The sequence below is a fragment of the Hyposmocoma kahamanoa genome, unplaced genomic scaffold (assembly GCF_003589595.1).
Source record: "Hyposmocoma kahamanoa isolate Upper Pololo Valley unplaced genomic scaffold, ASM358959v1 232, whole genome shotgun sequence".
NCBI classification, from domain to species: domain Eukaryota; kingdom Metazoa; phylum Arthropoda; class Insecta; order Lepidoptera; family Cosmopterigidae; genus Hyposmocoma; species Hyposmocoma kahamanoa.
In genome coordinates, this window is record NW_020653750.1 from 2,487,931 (window position 1) to 2,513,121 (window position 25,191).

The window sequence follows — 25,191 nt, forward strand, 5'->3', positions numbered from 1 at the left end:
CCAGAAATATTGTCATTTATGGAGCGCACTTGGACTCTTTTCTGGCCTAGGTCGGCAAAATAAGTACGAAAATTCATTTTCATCACATTTGTCGTCAACAGTGTCATAACATGCAAGCAGAGTCGACCGTAATGTCCTAAATTATGCTCGGGCTTTTTCATTACATTACCGTCCTAAGGCGGTAATAGAATAACTTTATTTATACTGCATTTATTTTAAAAATTAAGCAAAAAGTTTTTATGCTCAAAAAACCTGAATGTATTTCGCATAGGCTTCAAGTATAGAAAAAAACTAAACGTTTGCAATTTAATTAAATTTTATTAAATTTATTTTATGAATTTAATTTCTGCAGTATTTTTAGAATTTGAAATGATTTATATTATACCTAACACATCGTGGCAACATTTTGGTTCAAGTTTCTATGGAAGAATAGCTGGCTGATAAAAAAAATTGCCATTTGCAAAATCCGTAAATATTAGATATTGATATTTTAGTTTAATTGAGATAATAGATATTGATTCATACAAGAAATAAATTATCTTTCTATCTATTTCCTCGCAAATGTGATGAAACACATTATATGTAGCACGGGCGGTTATGAATTACAAACCTCGAGTCATTAAACCGAACGTCTCTCAAAATTCTCTCGTAGCTAATTAAGTAAATAAGATTTACGCTCTTAATACATATTGTATTCCTTATTTTATGTAAAATTACGGTGCACAATAATATGTCGAGTCTGTATCGTAGAATCTTCGCTTTCCCAAATAAATGGGTGAAAATTTATAAAAAAAAATGGTGCACGAATATACTTGCATCACAATATTTTAAAAAAGGCGGTAAAATAAACGAAAGTACTTGGTACTTTAGAGTTCTTTTTGTGTTGTTTATATTTTCTTCGCGCAAATTAGTTTTTTGAAAGAGTACATTTGTTAACTTGGCATTTGTATACTATTTTCAGATGACGAAAAGAATAAAGAAATAATCGATTTCCTTCGTTATATGAAAGCGCGACGAGTACATCACAAATGTTGGCGAGTTGTGCCAGTGGACATGCAGCTACCTATCACGTTGTTAAATTTATGTGTAACTTACATTATCATCGCTGTGCAGCTTGGAAAAATAGCATAAAGGTCGGCCAAGAGTTAATTGACTGCGCAGTCAGCGCTTCTTAGCATACCAGTATGATCGCTTGCTGAGCACGCCCCGTCATTGCTTTCGAATCTCACAAAAATTGAATACTACAGAAATCATATGGAAGAGCATTACCGTTAAAAACTATTTAAATAAGATTTAAGCAAATAAATATCATTCATTCGTTCATTCTCTCATTGAAACTGGGGGTCTACTCCTTAGAGGATGGAAAAAAATAAAGGAAGTGGACTCCATATATGTGTGCTGTGTCTACTCCCATTCTCCGTCCAACATCCGCCCGAAACAATTACTGCCAAACAAGTAATACTCGACCAAGTTAAGACAAATGATGCGAATAAGGCTTCATACTTGACATTTTTAACTTGGTCGAGTATTACTTATTTGACAGCAGTAGTTTCGGACGGTTGTCGGACGAAGAATGGGAGTAGACTCCTAAGTTGGAGTTAGATATACCAATCTAACTATAATACACTGTATGTGAAGTGATGTGTCAACAACTTTTGTTTATATATATTATTTCATATCAACTTTTGTCGATATATTTTAGAGAAATAGTTAAAAGAATAAATAATATTTATGTAACGTTTTTTTGGATATTAGCTTTCGTATGTGTTTTGCAGTTTATGTTATTAATTACATAACGTACATGTAGGTACGTGTCTGCTGGGTGGTCATAATCAATAAGTATATTACATTTATGAAATACGTAAATATTGATTTGCATATTGTATAAATGTACATTTCAATTGTGTAATAACATTCGAGCGTCTACTAAACCTGTCACTACGAATAATAACGTAATACTCGAAAATATGAAATAATTTATGTTTCTAAGTATAATATATGTATATGTAATTATAATATTGTGTACATTGTCGACCTCATCGTCACTTTCCATCAGGTGAAACTGAATTCAAAAGCCCACTTGTTTTTTATAAAAAAAAAATATATATAGGATGTAAAAGATGCGACGGAAAAACTACCAGAAGTAGAGTTTTCAAATTTCGTTTTGAAAAATAGAATGATATACAACATAAATGTTTTAACGTCGACTTTAACTAATCACATCACTTGAGATATTATTTATACAGACATATTATTCCAGGGATTTTATTTCTTATTTACAATTCTACCACTACTGAGCACATATCACAAATGTTATTAAGTAATTTACAGCAATAAATACTGAAAGGAAATATCCGATTTTATAGAATACTATTGAACACAGTACGGATCCAAATATATTGTCAAAATTGAAATGGAATAATAACATGAACGGAAAGTGAGTGAAAGGTACAAGAAAAGATTTTGGATTGTTATTTCAATTGCACTTGTTATTTTATTTGGTACTTGAAAATTAGTAGAATGATAAGATTGAATGCTAATTTTAGCATTTAAATAGATTTAAATGTGTTTGTAAATAGATTTTGCAACTTGATTTGGCAACGCCATTGCAATATTGTTTTGTAACAAAAAAAAAAATTGTAAAGTATATTACAATCCGAAACAAACAGGTTTTTAATCTGACCAGACAATTTAGTGAGGCAATTTTAGTAGGTACCAATTAGAAATCAAATAAACAAATGATTCGATTAAATTAATTGAAACAATTGGAACAATATTCATAGAAAATGCGTTTGATGCCTCAGGTAGGTAAATAGATGTCATCAGTATCTCATTTGAGTACAATTTTGTAGGATCTAGCATATCGGGTATGTCCAGTAAATGTGTTCCTAACAATAATTTGTTTGGCCGTATTGGGTTAGGTTTGGTGAGGTGGAGTGGGGTCGGATAGTGCTGTTGATAGTACAAACACTCGTCCCAAGAAACCACTTGTTTATATTGTGGATACAGAAAATCTTTTGTGTGGCGGCCATCTTCGATTTACGATAACACGCTTCAGGTTCCAACTAACGCCATCTAGCGGTTTCGTCTCATAACTAAAATATTTTGTAAATGGCTAAAATTTGCCTATTTTCGAGTCATCGTTAACTATTCTTAAGACATTTTTTATATTATAAAATAAAAATATCAAATAATATTTATTTCGGACATCATCCACAATTTTATTAGTAATATTTTGTCTACAAATTATGTTATTAAATAATTACCTTTATTATGAGGAAAATGGATGGCACAATATAACCATTACGAAATCATTAATAAACCAGGTATATAGACCACACATGACTTTTTCCCATATTTTTGAGTTAGGCCTTCACATTTGAGAGCAATCATCTTTAGGACTTTGTTGGTGTCGTTTTATAAAAACATTAAGTTGAGTTGTGCTATAGAAGACCGACATCAAAGCCCTGAACTTGTTACAATATTGGATGTGCAGAGCACGCACCCCTGTTGGACGACTTTTACTGATTATTTCAGTAAAACGACTGGTATTATTTCTTTAAAAGTAAAACCTTTACGTTTTCAATAAACATGTGAACCAGTATACTGCCGCGTGCCGCCAGCACCCTACGCTCTTTTTCTATAAAACACTATCGTCTTTAGGATGCTTTTACAATGTGTCCTAAATATTTGGACTCATTGACTTTTTACAGGTGTAATATTCCATTAACGACGAGAAAGGAAACCTAAGAAAGCTAATATTACAATTGTAATGGGCATGAATATTTTTCAATAATTATCGAAATGTGTAAACCAAACGAATACAGTAGGTTATAATCTTCAACACAAAGCATTTGATTTTGGAAATCATAATATTTATTGTTAAATAAACTGGAAAATTATGAAATCAGAGGTAAATTTTCGGGATTGATGAAATCGTATCTGAAAGGAAAAAATAGTCCTTAGAGGATTATTTATAAATATAGGCACGGTATCTATTATTAATACAGATCAAAATGTAAAGGAAATGGAGATGGTGTACGCGAAGGTTGTGTCCTGGGACCTCTTTTATTCATTTAATATGTTCATGATCTAAAAAATATGTACAAACGAGATGTACTATGATTGCATTCAATATGCAGGTAACATTACAGTACCTATTGCGGATACTTGGTAAAAATACAGATATTCGTAACACTGAATTGAATTTAAATAATACGTCATTCTCAATATTAATGATGCGTATTAAATATTTGAGATAATGATTACAAAAATAAATATAAACTTGATAAAGGATAAACAATTTAAGAATTAGTAAATGAAGCAATTTTTTCGGATCTGAATCGCGCTTATTTGTTTTTCAAACAAACTAATGTTTCGGGCCCTATTATAGTTCCCATGGTCACGACCGACTGAGATAGTAAAGTCATCAACCAGTTATGTCTAATATTAAAATAAACCACCCTATTTTTAACTATTATTACAAAACTTATTAATAAAATACCTTATTTTTAAATTTTTCAAAAATTCATACCAATTTACGCTGTTTTATAAATTAATTTTATTATAAGAATATATTTTTTTTATTATTAATTAATAGTAATAATCAATTGTAATAATAATAATAATAACAAAATAAATATATTCAATTTCACATACAGATATAGTGAGCGTGGTAGGGAAAAAATCCGTGACAATGTTAACGCTGCACGAAGTCGAGATGAAGGTTAACAACAAAAGAGGGTAAACGGATATGTCTGTCCTTAAAACTGTCAACTGCCGCTTGTCAGCCAATGCCCCGTTGTTGGCTGTGAAATATGGAACGAACAAAAAGTCATGCTATGATAAGAAACGTGTAACTAGTGGTACTAATTAAGGCTGTCAGTGATGGTGTAAACCACATTAAATTTTTTTCTACAATATTACTTTAAATGATACTAAAGTATTTACTATAATTATTTTATATTATCATTTATTAAACTAATATCGTAGAACAAAAATTGAATGTTGAATACGTCACCGTTGGGCAAATAGCCTTAATTGTTCATGAAATTTTTTTTTATTCCATATATGTACGAAAACGAAAGTTTTTAATTATTAACACAAAGAAAAATGCCTTCGACCTGACGTAACTCGAACCTGTGACCACACCAAACCAGAGACACCAAATCGATTGATTGAACGGAATACGCGTGTTTACGCGTTCATTCAATTAATCGCTTCTAAATAGAATAATGTTTGTTCAAGTATTTGTTGATTACAAGTACCTAGTCGTAATATTAATATAGTAGAAAAATACTAGAATAAGATAGTTTAGTCCTTTATTTTACTTTGTTTTTAAAAAAAATTGATTACTTAAAAAAATTAAGACTAGTTTATAATCGACTTCAAATATTAAATTTATTGTCCTTCCAGTAAAATGAGCTTATTATGTAACATCCTTTTGTAATAGCAGATATTATCGATTAATTTAAATAATGAAAACGCACGTTGATATATGGACTTGCGACTACCTTAATTAATTTTACTAGATCATTTTCTGTTGGTAATTGATCAAATTTTTGAATGGCAAGACAAATGAAACTGTTACTGCTGACAAACTATAGTAAAATCTTATTAATCAGAAGAGGCTTACTTAACGACGGCCTCGTGTGAAATTTTTGTGATTTGTTTATTATTTTTCGGCTTTCTAACTCTGCCACTCTACATATTTGGATAGCATCTTAGGTGGGATAAACTAGACCACCTTCGTCCTCGAAAGCAACGAATTCATACGTATGACCAACTCCAGGTTTTTTAAAGACAGCGCACTGTTAATTATTTGCTTTCTATATATTTTTTAGTATTACTCGTATTACATATCCGGCGATGTATTTAATTATTTGCTCACTATATTCGGACATTCGAGGCAACGTGCTGCAAAACTTATCGAAATTACAGATACTGCTGATAATAGATACCACAAAAGTGAAAAAAACACGAAACGTTACTAAACGACATAACAAAAGAGTTATAGAATATTTTTATATTATTAATAATAATAATAATTTTCGTGCCTTTGTTTTCAAAATCGATCAGAATCGAGAACAGTGTAGCCTAACATATACATCACTAAATGTTAAATTTGGTCAATAAAATGTACCACGAAACTGAATGCATGATACAAAAGTGCATTCGTTCGATATTCAAGGCGTATTAACAAAGGATCACAAATATATCGCACCAAGTAAAAGCCGCAATTTATTACAAACATGAGGCATACACGCGGTATTTGTTTTCTCGAAACTCATACAAAACCCAAAACCAAAATATATTTTTTTTTAAATAAATTATGCATCTTCTGATTACAAAATCATTTGCCCGTGGAAGGAAACGTCCCAGTTTACCCGTTTACCCACAGTTGTGGTGTTTTTGCAGTTTATAATGGCACAAGTATGCATTTTTTCGCGTTTTCGACTGGTGTTTATTTACGATAACGGTCGAGCGCGTTCTAAAGTGTAGTAGCGGCAAGTAAGTGAATTTCAATGACGCGAAGTACGTACTCTTGCGGCGTCTATCTAGATATATGTCTGTGAGAATAATTTTTCAAAAGTTCTTTCGTTTCCAAACATATCAGAAAAACTATGTATTACTGAAAATAAATAAACATAATTTATTTCATGTTATTGACTTGTTATATGTGCATATCTCCTTAGAATAATACTTCTACGGACACATTAATAATGTTGTTAATACGTCTTGAACCTTTTCATGGTCTCAAACGAGTGCAGTCAGTTCCATTTAGTATACATGGCGGGTTAAAATAAATGAGATTTTAGTATGAAATATCGTCCATGTGACTTAGATAAGATTTCATGGCACACCCTTGCCTTCGTCATAGGACCTGTCAGCATTTTTTGTGCGTCTTTTGTAGAGCACAGTCTTGCAAGATCTTTATATGACGAAGTTGATCTTATTTGGTATAACAACTAATTAAACTCCAAAGACATTTTGTACAGACGGTCTGTCAATTAAAACTTAAGATCGTGGTTATCTGTTTTCTCTAAAATTGTGTAGTTCTTAAATCGAGAAGAATATAAATGTACAACATGAATAATATTTAGTAGCAGTAGAGGGCCTTGTGAAAGATTTCGTGCAGGCCAGGGAACCGCCCAGTTACCACGCCTTCATGTACATTAATGGCGAATCTGAATTCTATTTGCTAGGCTACAACATTTAATTTCCTCTGAATAATATACAACCGCGCGTAGTACCAAATTCAAACAAGTTTCGTCCGCGTGCCCGAGACGTACATTTAAGTTGAAACGTAAAAGCTAAATTAATAGAGCCTTTTTGCTATGACAGTTACACGCACGCGGTCGCTGCGCGGCGGCTACGCGGACTCCGCTCGGCGACCGCGCGGCGGCCGCACGGGATGAACGCGGTGAAATTCGTGTCTAATAAATGCGCCTTAAAGTTGCTGGTGAAATTACAGTGCGGGACTTGTCAACTTTGTCTAAGGGTGACGAGCGCAGTGGCAGCGCCAATCAGATCTTTGTAATTTAATGCTAATTGTAACTGTTGTGAAATCAATGTCACAACAGTCACAAAAATGATGATGGATAACTTCACGGCAAACAGTGGCTACAGGAAACGTAAAAACCACAAATGTTGATTTGTCTGAAAAACAAATAATAACAATAATAATAAATAATATTGCATAGCGAAAAAAGTATATTAAAGCATTTTTTCTTCGTATGCCAGTAAACATTTTTTTGATTTACAAAGTATTGTCTCTTGAGTTGACATAAGAAACATTCGCGAAACAGTTTAGAGGAAATAGAACAAACAAACAAAACACAAGAAAATATTGAACAAGATTTCCTCGGGGGATTGAAGTCGCCTCCACTAAAATTGGATGGTAAACTAAAGACAAAATGGGTTTTATTCTCTTCGACGTAGTAGATAAGTTACTGCTCACCAGTTACCGCAAAAAATCCCTTTTCATCGCTTGACTATCAATCAAGATTTGTTTTTGCAATTTGCTTACAAAGCTTGGAATATTTTTAAGTACATAGAAACATAGTGGGAATTCGAGGGAGAAAAAATCCCCACCAGTGAGCATTTCTCTGTAGGGATTTGTGAAATAAACAGTACTTGTAAATCACATTGATATTCTTCTGATCTCCGAGACGAAATTTCCTGGCGTTATTATTTACGAATTTGATAAAATTACGTTTTCACAAGTTGTTCAAATATTTCTTTTCAGCTTCGCAGATGCGTAACGAAGTAAAATAAGAAACTTTATGAGATTTGCGAAACGAGAAAGAAATGCTTATTCAGACTTATTGGAGTATTTATAATGTATATTATGTGACCCGACTCTTTTATAGGACGCCATAAAATTCAAAGAGAATATATCCGTGGCTAAATTTGACAGTAGATCTTCCTCAATATAAATTTATTATTAAATATTTTCAAATATTTTTTTTTACAAGTATTCCGTTTAAATCGGAAGGATAATTGATATTTTGTATTCAATTAAAAATTAGTTTCAAATTAAACATGGCACTAGACAATAAAAAAAATATGCAGTCAAAATTGCCAGGAAATAATGAAAAAGGTAAAGTGACTTATTGCACTGATTTGGAGAAATCTGTGATCATAAACAGCTTCGAACGTCGTGGTTGGATTCCGGTAGGACCTGAGGATGAGTGGAATTTCTATTGGTCGTACACACAAAATTGTCGAAGTATATTCAGCATCGAGAACGGCTACAGAATGACCGATAACCAACTGATAAATCACTTCCCCAATCACTACGAGTTATCGCGTAAAGATTTACTCGTAAAAAACATCAAGAGATATCGAAAGGAACTTGAACGTGAGATGAATCCTATGGCGGAGAAAACTGAAATTCATTTACCAAGCGGACAGGTTGTCACACGCTATCTTCACCTTGACTTCATACCCGTCACTTATGTGCTCCCTGCAGATTATAATATGTTTGTGGAAGAGTATAGAAAATCTCCTCAGAGCACATGGATAATGAAGCCGTGTGGAAAATCACAGGGAGCTGGAATTTTTCTTATAAACAAACTTTCGAAACTGAAGAAGTGGTCGCGAGAAGCGAAAACTCCCTTTCATCCACAACTCGGAAGTAAAGAAAGTTACGTAATATCGCGTTACATCGATAATCCCCTTTTGATTGGTGGTAAAAAGTTCGATTTACGTTTGTACGTTTTAGTGACGGCATTTAGACCACTAAAGGCGTATTTATTTCAGCACGGGTTTTGTAGGTTCTGTACGGTGAAATACGATACAAGTGTCACAGAGTTGGATAATATGTACGTGCATTTGACAAATGTGAGCGTGCAGAGACATGGGGGTGATTATAATAGTCTACATGGAGGGAAGATGAGTATACAGAATTTTCGACTATACTTGGAAGGGACTCGCGGGCGGCACGTGACCGATAAACTATTTTCAGAAATGCAGTGGCTCATAGTTCATTCCCTAAAAGCTGTAGCTCCAGTAATGGCAAATGATCGACACAGTTTTGAATGTTATGGATATGACATCATAATAGATACTAATTTAAAACCGTGGTTAGTGGAAGTTAATGCTTCACCGTCACTTCAATCCACAACTCATAACGACCGGATATTGAAACACAAACTAATAGACAATATTGTGTCAGTTGTAGTACCACCTGATGGTATGCCTGACGCAAGATGGAATAAAATTCCATCCACAGAAGCTCTTGGGGATTTTGATCTTCTTATAGATGAAGAGCTGGTCGAAAAAGAAGACTCTACTGCACGAATGAATAAGGGTTATCGAACCAACAATTTTAGAACGTGAGAAAATCAAGATTGTAATTATTACATTAATTATTATTAGTAATAAATAGAAAACATAAATTGGTTGTATTTATTTTACTGATGAACAAAATTATACGTGACAGACACTTAATTCACTTACGAGCGCTCTTATTGTCTCGCTTTGTAGTTTCTGCGTCTCCTCTAAACATGGAGTCTTCATCAATGAGCACTGTAAAATTTCCCAATGCCTCCTTACGAGGTGTTTTATTCCAGCGCGCATCCGGGATCCCACTCGGTGGAAGTATCACCGATAAAACGTCATCAACGAGTTTATTCTTTAGGATTCCGTCTTTGACTGTAGTAGGTGTCATCGAAGGGGAGGCATTCACTTCAATAAGCCAGGGCTTTAAGTTATCGTCGATGATAATGTCGTAGCCGTAGCACTCGAAACAATGGCGATCGTTTGTTATTACAGGCGCAACGGCTTTCAACGAGTGGACTATCAGCCATTGTATCTGCTCAAATAACTTCTCCGTTACCTTGCGACCCCTCGATCCCTCCAGATAGAGCTTCAAATTATGTATGCATAGTTTTCCCCCATGCCGGCTGTTGTATTCCCCTCCGTGTTTCTGAACACTCACGTTCGTCAAGTGAACATACATATTGTCGAGTTCCGCGACGCTTGTGTCATATTTCATCGTGCAAAACCTGCAAAATCCGTTTCGGAACATATAAGCTTTTAGAGGCCGAAAAGATGTAACGAGAACGAAAATTCTCAAATCGAATTTCTTCCCTCCGATCAAAAGCGGATTATCTATATAGCGCGATATAACATAAGTGTTCTTGCTGGATAGATGATGCTGCAAATAATTTTTTGATTCACTCGACCATTTCTTTAGTTTCGATAGCTTGTTTATAAGAAAAATGCCGTTGCCTTGGGATTTACCACATGGTTTGAAAATCCACGTTGTTTGTGGATGCTTGCGGTACTCTTCGACGAAAAAGTTGTAGTCTGTTGGTAGAATAAACGTCAAAGGAATTAAATCCAAATAAGTATAACGTATTTCAATTTCTCCACTGGGAAGTTTTACTTCAGATTTTTCTGCCAGTGGATTGTTTTCCTTCTCAAGCTCTCTTCGATATCGTTTAATATTTTTTGCCAACAAATCTTTGCGGACAAGTTCGTAGTGATTCGGGAAATGATTGATCAATTGATTGTCGTTTAATTTGCAGTATGTATCATTAAATAATATTCTACAGTTGTGAGTATTCGCCCAATATATATTCCAGTCTTTTTCTACAGCAACGTGCTTCCAACCACGCCTTTTAAAAGCATTTATTAATATTGTTTTGTCGAAATCTGTACAGAAACACAAGTTTTCGCGGTTCGGAGTCGCGCGGACTCGACCATATATATTACTCAGTGTTTTACTGGTGCCTGCGGTTGACATAATTAAAATACCACGTAGGTATGTATTATTTACACAGAACTTGTAACATATTTTTGGACATTTTACCTATAATAACAAAATTATGACCACAATTATACCATGCAATGATGTTGTGAGAACTAATGTCAAATCCCAGAGCTTCCATTATGTAATGTCAAATCTTAATTTTTGTCACCGAACAAAAAAAAAACCGAGGCATTATTAAAAGTTTTGCTTCAAAATGAAAATTATTTGGATGAAACTCCTTAGCACATTGTATATATTACACATACATAAACAATATTTAAAAAGTAATTACAACATTTGAAAATGGAACTCTTTGGCAGTAGAATACAGTTTGTTTCATCTGACTGTCACTTGTTTTTTGCATTGTGGCGTCATTTTAGAAATTGATTGTTTACATCACCATGGATTTAACTCGTGAACATTTTCATAGTATGATTTTGTAACGACTTTAGGTGGAACTTGACAGTTCAACGGAACTTCGCTCGACTTCAAACTGCTTTTGGCGATGAAGCACCATGCAAGACGACTATTTATAGCTGGTTTGCAGAATTCAAATGCGGTCGTGTGGATCTCAGTGACTAATTTCGTGCTGGTCGCCCGTTCACTGCTGTGAACAACAAAAACGTCGATGCAGTGCGCCGAATGATCAAAACAGACAGGCATGTGACATAACATGAGATTCGATCATCTTTAGGCATAGGAATGACTAAAATACTATCAATACTACACAAACATTTGGGTGTGAAAAAGCTGTGCTCTCGGTGGATCTGAGGCTCAAAAAACGGATCGCGTCACTTGGTGTAATGCCATGCTTACCAGATTCAACGAAGGGGCGTCAAATTTGGTGTGGAACATAGTAACAAGTGACGAAACATGGATTTATAGTTACGAGTCTCTAAGCGGATGATTGCTTCTTTTTTTAAATGAAATTGGACACGTGGTTACTGTTGCTTTGGATAATCGTTGTACCGTGAATAGTGATTGGTACACGACTATTTGTTTGCCGGAAGTCATTGACAAACTCCGTAAAAATAACTTCAAACGCCGTATCATCTTGCACCTCGATAATGTCAGTTCTCGCATGGCCAGACAGACAAATAAATTTTTGAAGGTGAACAACGTTGACCTTATGAGCTATCCCGCGTACAATTCCGACCTGGCACCTCGTGATTTTTATTAATTTCAAAAAATTAAGAACCAGTACACGGTCAACGATTTTCATCACTTGAAGAGGCTGTCGAAGAGTATGAAAAATATGTTTCAGAGATTATCACGGAAGAGTGGCATAAATGTTTTCAAAATTGGTTCATTCGTATGAAAAAGTGCACTAACGCCAACGGAGAACATTTTGAGAAACAATAAATTCATTTTTGACCATTTTGAAGTATTTTTTTCTTATTCATTCCGGAACCTTATAGTGCGCCTCACGTATTACAGTATCGAAGAGTTAAGTAATAATCAGATTAACTAATTGAATGTGTATATGAATAGATTTTAAAAAATAACGCACACACTTAACATATCCCCGCACTAGGGAAACCTCGTGTCGCGGGTGCCATGGACACACACATGGACAACCACAAATTACACCCAAACCCACGAGATTAATAAATGTAGGCCATACAAATATTCATATATTGCAATACTATAAAGATATTGAATGTTAGTAGTATTTAAATATAGTGTAAGGTTACATGGTTTTATGTAGAACTTAATTGATTGTTCATTTATGTATAATATTTTTGTAATGGTTGCCATGGATTATTCTTCAAAATTGCAACACTGTTCAATAAAAACAGTGAAGTGGGTGTTAGAGTAGATAATTATCATTTTGGATGACATTATTATTTATTTATTTATTATTATTATATCTATTTTAGACTTTTGCCTCTCCCAAGGCCTAAAGGATTATTTATTGTATTATTATTATTATTATTATTATTGGTATGGTTATTGTCATTGTCATTGTTATTGTTATTGTTATTGTTATTGTTATTGTTATTGTTATTGTTATTGTTATTGTTACTGTTATTGTTATTGTTATCGCTATCGCTATCGCTATCGCTATCGCTATCGCTATTGCTATTGTTATTGTTATTATTAAGTTTATGACTTTTCTTGAAAAAATTTGCCAATGCCTAGTCAAAACATGGGAATTACAATTTTTTATTTTTTTTATTTAAGTTTCACTAAAATACTGTGAATAGCGACATCTCTCACCAGGGCCGGTAGTTGTAAAGGTATCTAACTGGGTAATAAAACTTTCATAAATTTCTCATAGATGGCGCTACGACTAAAAAGTCGTTGAAAAACCAAATACAAAGACACGACAACAAGCACGTAGAAAAATTCGTGAGATCCGCTGGTTTGTTCCGTGGCTTGGTTGGTATAGCGTCTGACACGGTATGCTAAGTGGAGTAATTTAACAAAAAATATCAATTCAATAAAAATTTAAAATACTGTGAATAGCGACATCTCTCGTCAGGGCCGGTAACTGAAAAGGTATCTAATCTAACTGGGTGATTAAACTTTCATAAGTTTAACTACTTAACACTACTCTTTAAGTCTATCCCGGCTTTTGGAACAATACAAAACAGCACGGTATGGGTACCAACAGCACTAGAGATATTTATTATATTACTTATAATACTTACCTTACTTACTTACCTTAGATTGTTAAGACAAATAAAGTAGTATTATTAATTTTAAGAGGGGTTTGAAAAACATAACAGAAACCTGAAATTTACAGGTCAAGGAATAGAAGGTAGAAGACTATCTTAATTAGAAAATGTTCTGATTTGGATGACATACATAAAGTGTAAGATTAAGAGTTTCACGTTTTTGGATAAATTGAAAGCAATAACAAAGCAGTTTTGAATTAGTGAGAGTTTTATTATACTTAAAAAACCTTTTACAAATTGCAGGTAGATTTATTGTTCTATATTCTATATACTACTAAGTCACGTATTGTTTACCCTTAGGAAAGAGTATCCCACAATGCTTACCTAATGTGGGTGACTTCCCCGTGTTTGGTAAATCATGTTCTATCCGCAGGCCTTGATATTCCCTTCCCCATCAAAGTGACAATTTAATACTTAATCTTAACTGCTCAATGCTAAAATTTATCTTGCTATTCGTATGTATAAATATTATATTAAATATACGCTAAACGGTACCATTGTGCCTTTGTGTAATCCGTAGATTGTTAAAATATTTAACATAACAGTCGTCCAACTTTTTATAGCCCTCCTTTTAACATTTACTGTGATAGCATAGGCATAGTGTACTAAGACAAGTACTTTAACTCCCACCTTTTCGATGGGTCAATGTCTACACGTCACTCGGAGCGCAAGGTTGTCACATTGTTATTTTAATTATACGTACAGGTTCTTAACATAATTTAAAAAAATATATTCATAACAGTATTATCGTTCTATATTAAAATAAAAATTGTCAAATACAGTACTTACATATGGATATTTTTATACTAGCATCGCGGATTGGTATCTCGATTATAGAAGTATGATCATGAAGGAAAAATGTAATTCCGAATTTGACGCAGTTTTGTTCAAACAACAATAAACACATCTATTTGATGTCATTTTTTAAAGATCTAGCGAACGCTTCAATTCTATAATACAAGACACGTGTGACGACCCGCGGTTCATGCAATGTGAGGACCGCGTGAGATATTGCCAATGTGTGCATCCATACATGGCGCGCGGCTACATTTTTATAGAGTTACACTACTTGTTTTATAAGTGGGGCGCACTATAAGTTTTCGGAATGAATAAGAAAAAAAATACTATAAATTGTCAGAAATGAATTTATTGTTCCTCAATATATTCTCCTTTAGCTTTAATGTACTTTTTCATATGAATGAACCAATTTTGAAAACATTTATGCCACTCCTCCGTGACTATCTCTGAAACATATTTTTCATACTCTTCGGCAGACTCTTCAGGTTATGAAAATCGTTGACCGCGCAACTGGTTCTTAATTTTTGGAAATAAATAAAAGTCACAAGTTGCCAGGTCGAGACTGCACGCGTGATGGCTCATAAGGTCAACGTTGTTCACTTTCAAAATTTCATTTGTCTGTCTGGCCGTGTGAGAACTGGCATTATCGTTGTGCAAGATGATGTGACGTTTACGGTTATTTTTACGGAGTTTGTCAATAACTTCCGGCAAACAAATGGTCGTGTACTAATCACTATTTACGGTACAACGATTCTCAAAAGCAACAGTAGCCACGTGTCCAGTTTTATTAAAAAAAAGGAGCAATCATCCGCTTAGAGGCACTTTGCACACGCACCACTTTGATTGGTTAGGCTCATCTCGAAAGACCCATACGCTCGATTGCTGCTTTGTTTTGGGATCGTAACTGTGAATTCATGTTTAGTCACCTGTTACTATGTCCCACATCAAATTTGATACCCCTTCGTTAAATCTGGTAAGCATGGCATTACACCAAGTGACGCGATCCGTTTTTTGAGCCTCAGTCAAATTGTGTTTGATCCACCGAGAGCACAGCTTTTTCACACCCAAATGTTTGTGTAGTATTGATAGTATTTGACTCATGCCTATACCTAAAGATGCCCAAATCTCATGGTATGTCACGTGCCTGTCTGTTTTGATCATACGGCGCACAGCATCGATGTTTTTGTTGTTCACAGCAGTGGACGGGCGACCATCACAAAATTCGTTACTAAGATTCACACGACCGCGTTTGACTTCTGCAAACCAGCTATAAATAGTCGTCTTACATGGTGCTTCATCGCCAAAAGCAGTTTAAAGCCGAGCAAAGCTCCGCTGAGCTGTTAAATTGCACTTAAAGTCGTAGAAAATCATAACTACGAAAATTTTCATGAGTTAAATCCATAGTGATGTAGACAACCAATTTCTAAAATGACGCCACAATGTAAAATCAAGTGACGGTCAGATGAAACAAACTGTATTCTACAGCCAAAGAGTTCCATTTCAAATGTTGTAATTACTTTTTAAATAATGTTTATGTAAGTGGCCAGTTCCGGAAACTTATAGTAATCTCATGTATAAAAGAGTCTATGTCGTCATCGTTGCACAGGCACGAGTCTCCACTAAGGAGAGGCTATTTAGGTCATAGTCCGCTATGCTGGCCCATGCAGATTGTATAGGTACTTCAGTGATTCTTTTCACCCTTAGTGATTAGACTCCCTACAAAAAGTTTACAAGTAGCGATGGTAACCCAATGGGAGAAAGATTGCGTTTCAATCGAGAGGTCGGCAGCGGTTCGAATCACCAAACATCTATGGACTTTAATAGTATACACCACACACTGACTGCTGTAACGATGGCCGCATAGAGCTCCTCACTCGTACAGCTGTTAGGGCACGAAACTGTGTTTTAGCGCCGGTCCTTTGTCCTAAAATAAAGGAATTCGTCGTATATCGTGTCGATACACGATAAAAAGAATTCGAAAAAGAAAAAAGTTCTCAATTATATCCATTTCTGACTGTGTAGTAGCAATACCTCTACTCAACGGAAAACGAAAATATCGTGATGGGACCTGCACGTCAAAAAGTATCACATATTGGGAAACGTGTAAATGTGTGAAAAAAGCCGTGGTAACCTAATAGTTTGACCTACCGCCTCTTATGTAGAGAAACCCATGTCGGGTTCAAATCCGGACTCGCAACTCTGAGTTTCTCGGAATTTAATTTGAAATTTACCATTTGCTTTTTTGGTGAAGAAAAACATCGTGATGAAACCTGCACGTCGAAAAAGGTTCACAACCCTCGGAAAACGTGTGAAGCCCTCAACCCGCATGGACCAGCGTGTCAAACGCCTTAAAGCCTCTCGTGCCCAGCAGGGGAATATACGTATTATAATGGATTGATGATGATCACCCTATCAATGATAAGTATTTTGCAAATTAAAATCATACGTTTTACACATCTACCATTCCATGCTACATTAGACTCCATAATAGATTATTGTTTAATAGATATAAATTATTTAAATATTATATAACGCTTCTTCGTGTAGCAAACTGAACATAATTGTATTGTGTGGATACAGTTCGCGTTATGACGAACCTTTAGTGGTTTAAAACACGACTAGAAATATTAATGAGTTTTATAATGGTAAATAAATTTAAAAAAAATGCACGTGTCTTTTACGATGTCTTTTCTTTATTTGCGTTACCTGTTTTTTTTTTTAATATATTTAATTGAGTGAGGCGTCATTTTAGTTGTGGACGTACGACGTACGTATTGACTGATAAGCACGATTTGTGTCTGTTAAAACAGCTCTCAATGCTCACCATGATATTATGAATTGTTTAATCCATTTTATTCCATTCAACTCGAGTCGGAATAATAATAATACCTTTCTTTCCGGATGTAGGGTTGTTGTCAGTCCAATACATGAATAAAGCATCGAGCTCCAGATGGATGGCCACGAACATGTTGTAATACAATCTGTACTAAACTTTCTATATCGGGATATGTTATTTTTCCTTTTTTCGTAGGAATTTTATGAAAATCAGTTTTATAACTCGCACATATGACATCTATAATCAGTTTTGTCAAGGACATTGAGAAAAAATACATTTAATATACTTATTAATTTACCTACTAGGTAGATATTTTGCTTGGGTAGTCAATGTTCGTTACAGACAACAACGTAAGTTATTATATAGTATTTTATGCCATAAATGCTATTTTAAATTGACATTCTCGACCTCGTCTGTTACCTATTGTAAGTTAACGCGTTTATTTGAGATAGAAAGTTTTCTAGTGTTTTTCAAATATCACAGTAGGTACTTTAAAATGTTCGCATGATGCTTCTGCACTAATACATCCACTAATCTATGCTATAAAATAGGATATGTGTAGTTATGCTTGCCTACACATATAACCTAATAACCAGATAACCATATAAGCAAGATTTAAAAGAGTTTTAACAATGTAATAATTTATCAGGCTAATTTATTTTTATTTCACACGTACGTATATTTCATGATATTATTAGTGTAAATTTATTTTATGAATAATGAACATACTGTAAGGGTGCTGGTGAAATTACAGGACATGGGGTTTGTCAACTTTAGTCTTAAGTGCCCCTCAGATCTTTGCAATTTAAAGCACTGAGTGGCTCTGCAACTGCCATAGACAGGCGTGTCGTTTACCACCAGGCGCTCTTGTTCGTCCTGTCACTTAGTAATCATAAAAAACAAAAAATCTCGTTCAAAATTCCAATTCTTTCTTCCGATACATACCTACGCAGATTATTCAGGTTGCTGAAATATAACTCTTTGTGGCTCCTTTTACCCACACGTACGTAACAGTTTAATAATTATTACCTTTGTAATATACATTAGAATGTCTTTTGTTCTTCCCCCTTTACAACACGAGGCTTGTTATCCAACGCTACATTTTACCCTTCATTAAATGTATTACCCCTAACTAATTCCTACTGATGATGAATAATTAGTTTTATGTCTGTTTTGTCTACTGTTACAATACTCTATACAAACAGGGTGAAATTTATAATCCAAAGTACACTAATTGGTTAACTAACCTAACTTAACCTAATTGGAACAAAAAAAAACTTATACTATTATAGGTTATGTTTTGTTTGAAAATAAACGTCAAATGTCAAAGAAGCGTTATGTTCCTATTTCAGTCTAACATGTTGAACACACTTTATACATGCATCTCGCTTGCACCTGTTTAAAATTAAGTTTGCTAGCTAAGATAACATATAACTATCCTTTGGATAAAAAAATACCTACAGAAAAATTACGAATATCGGCGGATGTTCAAATAAAATCTAAATCAGTGGTAGTAAAACGCTTTTGCGTACAGTATTATCATAGGACGTAATCTATTACGATTTTTACAATATACATAATGACAAAGTAATGACGAACACTGCTTTTTTTACGTGTACCTACAATTTTTATTACTTAATAGTTACAGTAGCAATAAAGTTGAGGGCGCCACTATATCAGATTGTATCATAAATTAGTCAGGTTCAGTTAGCGATAAAAATATCTGAACGATCAAACTAACCCAGTGTGTACATTTGAGAAAAATCAACTTTACATCAATAATATTAAAGTGTACTTAGGATTGGACTGTAAGCAGTTAAGAACTTTAAACGTACATAGATTCAAACAAAAATGGTTTCACAAATAAAATACCACCAGGTATCCATTTCGCTAAGCAATTCTAGTCGAAATTTAAATTGATAATTTAGAAAAAAGACAGCTTTTTTAATGAAGAATCTATCGTCGCCGTAACCTTAGAGCCTGCGCAAATAGGTATATAAATTTAATGTTATTACAATTGAGATAAGGTATATATTTCAATGCTCTGAGACGCATAGAGAAATGCGCCGCGATACTCCGATGTCAGTCTCAGAGCAATATAATTTATATCTTGTTTTAATTAAAATGTAATAAAATATATATCGGTTTGCCCTGGTCTTTGTTGTTCAAAACAGCCTGAGATGGACTAGTTTGCCGTTTCATATCTTACGGAACGTTTTCTCGACGCATTAATTTGTGTATCATAATTTGACCAAATACTGTAACTAAAATATACAGGCTGTCATCGTTAAGTGTGCCCCGGCGATTATTACATAAATATAATATAAAATAAGAGATATCAAAAAGCTTTATGATATATTTAAGTGTGAATTGTCCATATTTTTATAGACAATTCACACTTGACCAAATAATTGACTATGCCACTACATTTTATTTAATTAAAAGATAGTTTTATTACTTTATTCATAGCAGTTTTCTTAGCAGTTAACTTATCGTTACCTCTTACAGTAGGAAAACTAAAGCCTCTACGAATGTTATATTTAATGTAAGGGAGCGTTTATTGTTAAAATTTTGGATATTTCTAAATTTATTTTATTTTAATTATTGATGTCGATTTATTCATTAGGTAACGTACTTTCGACATCAGTTTAAAGCTTTTTGATATTTCCCATATTTTGTGGAATATTCGCCTAGGCACACTTAACGATTACACGCTCTATATACTTGAAGCCAAAGTCGTATTACAACAACTACCTAAACCAAAAACCAAATCATTCATTCGAATATACACTTGTTCAAAAACTCGAATCAAGTATTTGATCCGGAAGTAGTTTTATTTTGATGTAAAAACGTCAAGTCACATATGATTCCGATTTTGTCCTTACACATTCGAATGTTTAAACCACCCCATTACACAGTTTAGGAGACAGGAAACTCATTCGATGCGTGACTTCACCCTTGAGCTTTTTACACTTTGATCGAGAGAGAAAGAACAGTACACTGATTCGTTAAGCTTCTCTCGCAGGTTAGGAAAAGTTACCGAGTTTTTTATGTTCGCGTCTTATTTTTCCATTTTTGTTTTCTTTTTGATAATGCAAAGATCGTAAGCACAAGTTCTTTATATCTAGTGTGTACTAAAATAAAAGATGAACATCCATTTCTATTTATTTGAATTAATTTTTACACATTTTCATAGAATTATAAATGACAACTACAATTTACTTTCGCGTTCGTATAGATATGCAAGGCAATATTAAAATAACATTACAATAACACATACACTCATAGCCTCGCACTAGGGAAACCCTGTGTCGCGGTTGCCATGGACACACACATACACCCAAATTGAAGACTGAAATGAATGTAGGCCATACGAATATTTCTCCCGGCCCGGGAATCGAACCCGGGATCTCTGCGTGGCAAACCGACAATAGCCGTTCGGCCACCGAGGCAGTTAAAGAATACGCTATGTTTACGGAAATACAATTAATATAATATCTTAATCGAAGTGTAAGTGACTCGTGCCGTGTGACGGATAAAATACAAATCTTGTTCCGTCCAAACGAAAATGTATAAATTTGCATTTTATTTTACATTTAAACACTTCTTTTCTTCACTTCTTGTGTACAGTTCTTATACCGAATTTACCTAAGCAATACCTAATTAATGTACTTATGAAGGAATAATATAAAAGTAGTATATAAGTGACATATTAACATTTATATATTTTTACGTGATTTGGATTAAGTTGTAATGGAATTAATTTATTTTTGTCTTACCTTTTAAGTCTTATTTAATTAAAAAGGAACTGAACACATTGAATGCTTCAACACAAAACATGCGAAAATGGAGAAAAATGAAAATATAATATGTGAGTAAAGAAAGGCCAGGTCAAGAATACCTTTAACTGACGAGCATGAATGAAAGCATTGTCCCGTGTTGGTGATGTTATAATAATCTCAGTACAGAGTACTAAAAAAGCCGATCTCAAAAGTACCTGGAATTACATCTGTTTGCCAAGTTTTTTTGAAATCGGTTACCGGAAACTGCGCAAAGCCACTCTTAGAGGTGAATGATTTTCTTCAAAATTAAATGGGACCACTATGGAGGTACCCTCTTTCCAACAAAAAAAGAATCACGAAAATCGATGTACAAATACCGAAGTTATTGCGTAACATACATACAAAAAAAAAATACAATCGAATTCCCCAAAAAAAATCGAGAACCTTCTCCTTTTTTTGAAGTCGGTTAAAAATTGTGTGTCAGCAAGTTAAGGTCTATTTTGAACCCGATGGGAGAAGGAAGTGTATATGTGTGCATGTTTCAGTCACGTGCAATGTTATTTAGTCATGAGAAACAATGAGATATTTCGAAGAGTAATGACAACTATGGTCTGTGCCATAGTTGCTTAGTGTATTGTTGAATCGTATTCAACTACAGAGTTCAATACAATCTTTTTATAATCGAAATCAAGTACAGACGGCAGCACATCAAGCTACATATTGACGGATCTTTAACCGTTACACTGGAGGCGATATTCGAACTAAAGCGTGTAGCATGTGCTGTAGACTGTACATAGATAGAAAGTAAAATATGCTTGGACACATTTCCGATTCTACGTAAACAAGAAATGATTACGTTATTGCATTTTCACCACCAATTTAAATATTTTTTTAAAATATATCCTTCTATGTCAATTAAAGCTTTACATGATTATTTTAAATTGTATGGCTTATATAATTGTACGTCAATGGGCTTAATAAATTGATTTCTTACCCGAATTTCAAAAACGTTAGTTGTTCTATATATTATAAGCAGGTAATTGATTTTTTAGAATTCACTAGAATTCCCACAGTAAAAGTTTTTGAAACAAATCTATAATTACGATTGAATAAATGTTCAATTGAAATCCTTTACTACATTAAATTGGCAATAAAATAACATTTGAAACCATTTTTTCAAGCTATGCTATCTTTTTTGAAGCGTCTTTCAAATGCGTCAATCTGCGAAATTATATTTTTAATGCCGCCAAAAATGGAGAGAGGCGAAGCTTACTTAGAATAGTTACAAAAAAATCAGTCTGAATTTTCTATGAAATTGTAATATTATTGTGAGTGATATTATGAATACAAGATTATTTGTTAAATACTGACAACGATAATACTAACATCATAAAGAACAACTTTTGGTCCATGAAATTTTACAAAACATAGTAGATTTATCAAAAATGAACTTTTAAGTTTTTGTTGTCCTATTTTTAGATCTGTATTTGTTACATAGTAGCAACGTATTTCGTAGATACTTGAACATGTGACTCCCTGCTCTGTTCTGAGGTTTGTATCGGACTGATATTTACGATAGCGCACAGAATTATCAGCGTTTAGAGCGATCTATTACGTCATGCTCCATGGCCACTCCAGCGATTTTTTTTTATTATGAAACTACCATATAATGTACGGTTGATGTACATGATGTACATGTAATTTTTGTGAATGTTCTACCATTAGTTTAAAAGGAAAAAAAAAAACATTTACGGTGGCGTGGTTACAGAGAATGCTCTACAGCAACGCCACCTATTACTAATACTTGTAGAGGCAATTTTAACTATTTTTCGAATGTAGCCAATATACGAATGATTCCATAGGCATTTTAACCCGATTAAAACCCGGCACTAACAAAGCGCCAGGTTAAAACCCGGACTCTTGCCCATTTCTGCTTGTAAATAAATTTACTTATAATTTTTTTATTATACAATCCAAAAATGATTATGTAATGTAAACTATTTGCTGAAGTGGTAAATAAATATCTCAAAGTCAATTATAAGTATTATTAGGCTATTCCTTATCATTCCTCACTATAACCGCTATTTTAATTATTAAGTTGTTAAATTTCTTACGATATTTAGGTAATCAAATAGTAGTCAATAGTTCCAATAATCAAATTATAACATATCACTGAAGTGAGAAAATTGCAACAAAACAATAAAGTAGGTAGCGCAGATGCTGATTAACGAAACTGGTAATCGTAAATCTTGGGGAATAATGTTCCATATATCATATTGTAAACAACGTCGCACTTGCAGAAACTCCAAAAAACGCCTTCTTTCTTTACTCCTTTCTTTGTCTGCGTAAGAAAAAACATGTATTTTTAAAGACATACGTGCCATTTTCGCTATTTTCATTTTGTGCGGAAAATAAATGCGCGCAACAAGAAACTTTTAAAAGTTCTATTTTGAACTTTAATTAATCATTGTCAAGAATTTTTAGATACTATTGATGTGTTAGGCAAGTGTAACCATATTTAAAACCTGAAAATAATATTCTCAAAAGAAATCCCGTAGATAAATTAGTCCTACCTCTATCTGCCATCAATTGATTATGTAATTCCACTTTGATAGCTTCTGATTCAGAGGAAATCATTTGGGTCACAATGGCTGGGCCACATATTTGTAATATTACAATGGATAAGAATATGAATGTGGTCCAAAAAAAAATGCCTGTCTTTTCCTGAAAAACCAAGTTTAGTTAGAAATAAAATTTAAGCTGCCTAATAGAATACCAATAATAATTGTATAACTAGTAATACTGTTAAGGTCTTAATTAGACCAGATCAGACTTCAATAGTCTACCCTGTGAGCACTCTCACCGTCAGATGACGACGTCCAGTTATATTTTCCTGTAGCACCAATTCAGGAAAATAAACTTTTTTAAATTTTGACCTGGGCGTTCCAAGTACTGTTTTAATTGTTTGTTGTTGTTGTGTTTAACTATCCATATTAAACATAATAATGTAAATCCTTAGTATGGGCACAGATAATACTATATTAGCACAGATACCCAAACCCATACAAAGAAATGTCGCACTCGTAACTCCGCTATTCGGACGTTTATTTTGATTCTTAATGCTGATCAATAGATGGTGCTAAAGAAATAAAATGTCGATGCGATTATAATAGAATTCAAAAAGGCCAATAGCTGCGACTATTGCATTATTGTTAAGGTTATTGTTCTCATTCAAGTCGGTGATTATACATACAATAACATATAATAAAATCGCAAAGAAGCTGAGTCACTTATTTATAATATTTAAAATATAAACGTTACTTTCTTTCTAGAATAAATTGAAAGAAGTGCCATCTATACAATTGATTGCAAACTAACAATTAAAAAGGAATATCATAGCAAACCTTTCGATTTGTTAACCTTTTCAACGACAGTTAATGTTTTCACCAATTTTCATAATAGTAAATGAATTTAAATTTCAATATTCCTACATAGTTTTGCATTTCTTTTTTATTATTTTATACTCTTTATTTAGTATAAAACCTCAAATTTTCGAGATTCAATAAGTCTTATTTTTTATTTTATCCCAGTGTCGCCATTTACAGTTTTAAACAGTATGGGTAATTGTTCTGATTATTTGGCTTATTGTTATCAACATATCATTTTTAGTGTAGTAAATTTAGTAGCAGTAGAGATCCTTGTAATCGAGTTCGTCCAGGAAAGGTACTGACACCTTACCTATTTCAGCCGCCAAGCAGAAATGTGAGCCTTACTGCATTTCAGTTTTGAAAGGTAAAGATGCTAGTGAAATCACAGACATATGGCACTTGTCTC

The 25,191-nt window shown here is 33.7% G+C and overlaps 2 pseudogenes; one reads left to right on the top strand and one right to left on the bottom strand.

The window, feature by feature from the left end:
• Window positions 1–8,529: 8,529 nt before the first annotated feature.
• Window positions 8,530–9,843, top strand: LOC113228542 (annotated as a pseudogene).
• Window positions 9,844–9,905: 62 nt separating this feature from the next.
• Window positions 9,906–11,267, bottom strand: LOC113228544 (annotated as a pseudogene).
• Window positions 11,268–25,191: the final 13,924 nt, after the last annotated feature.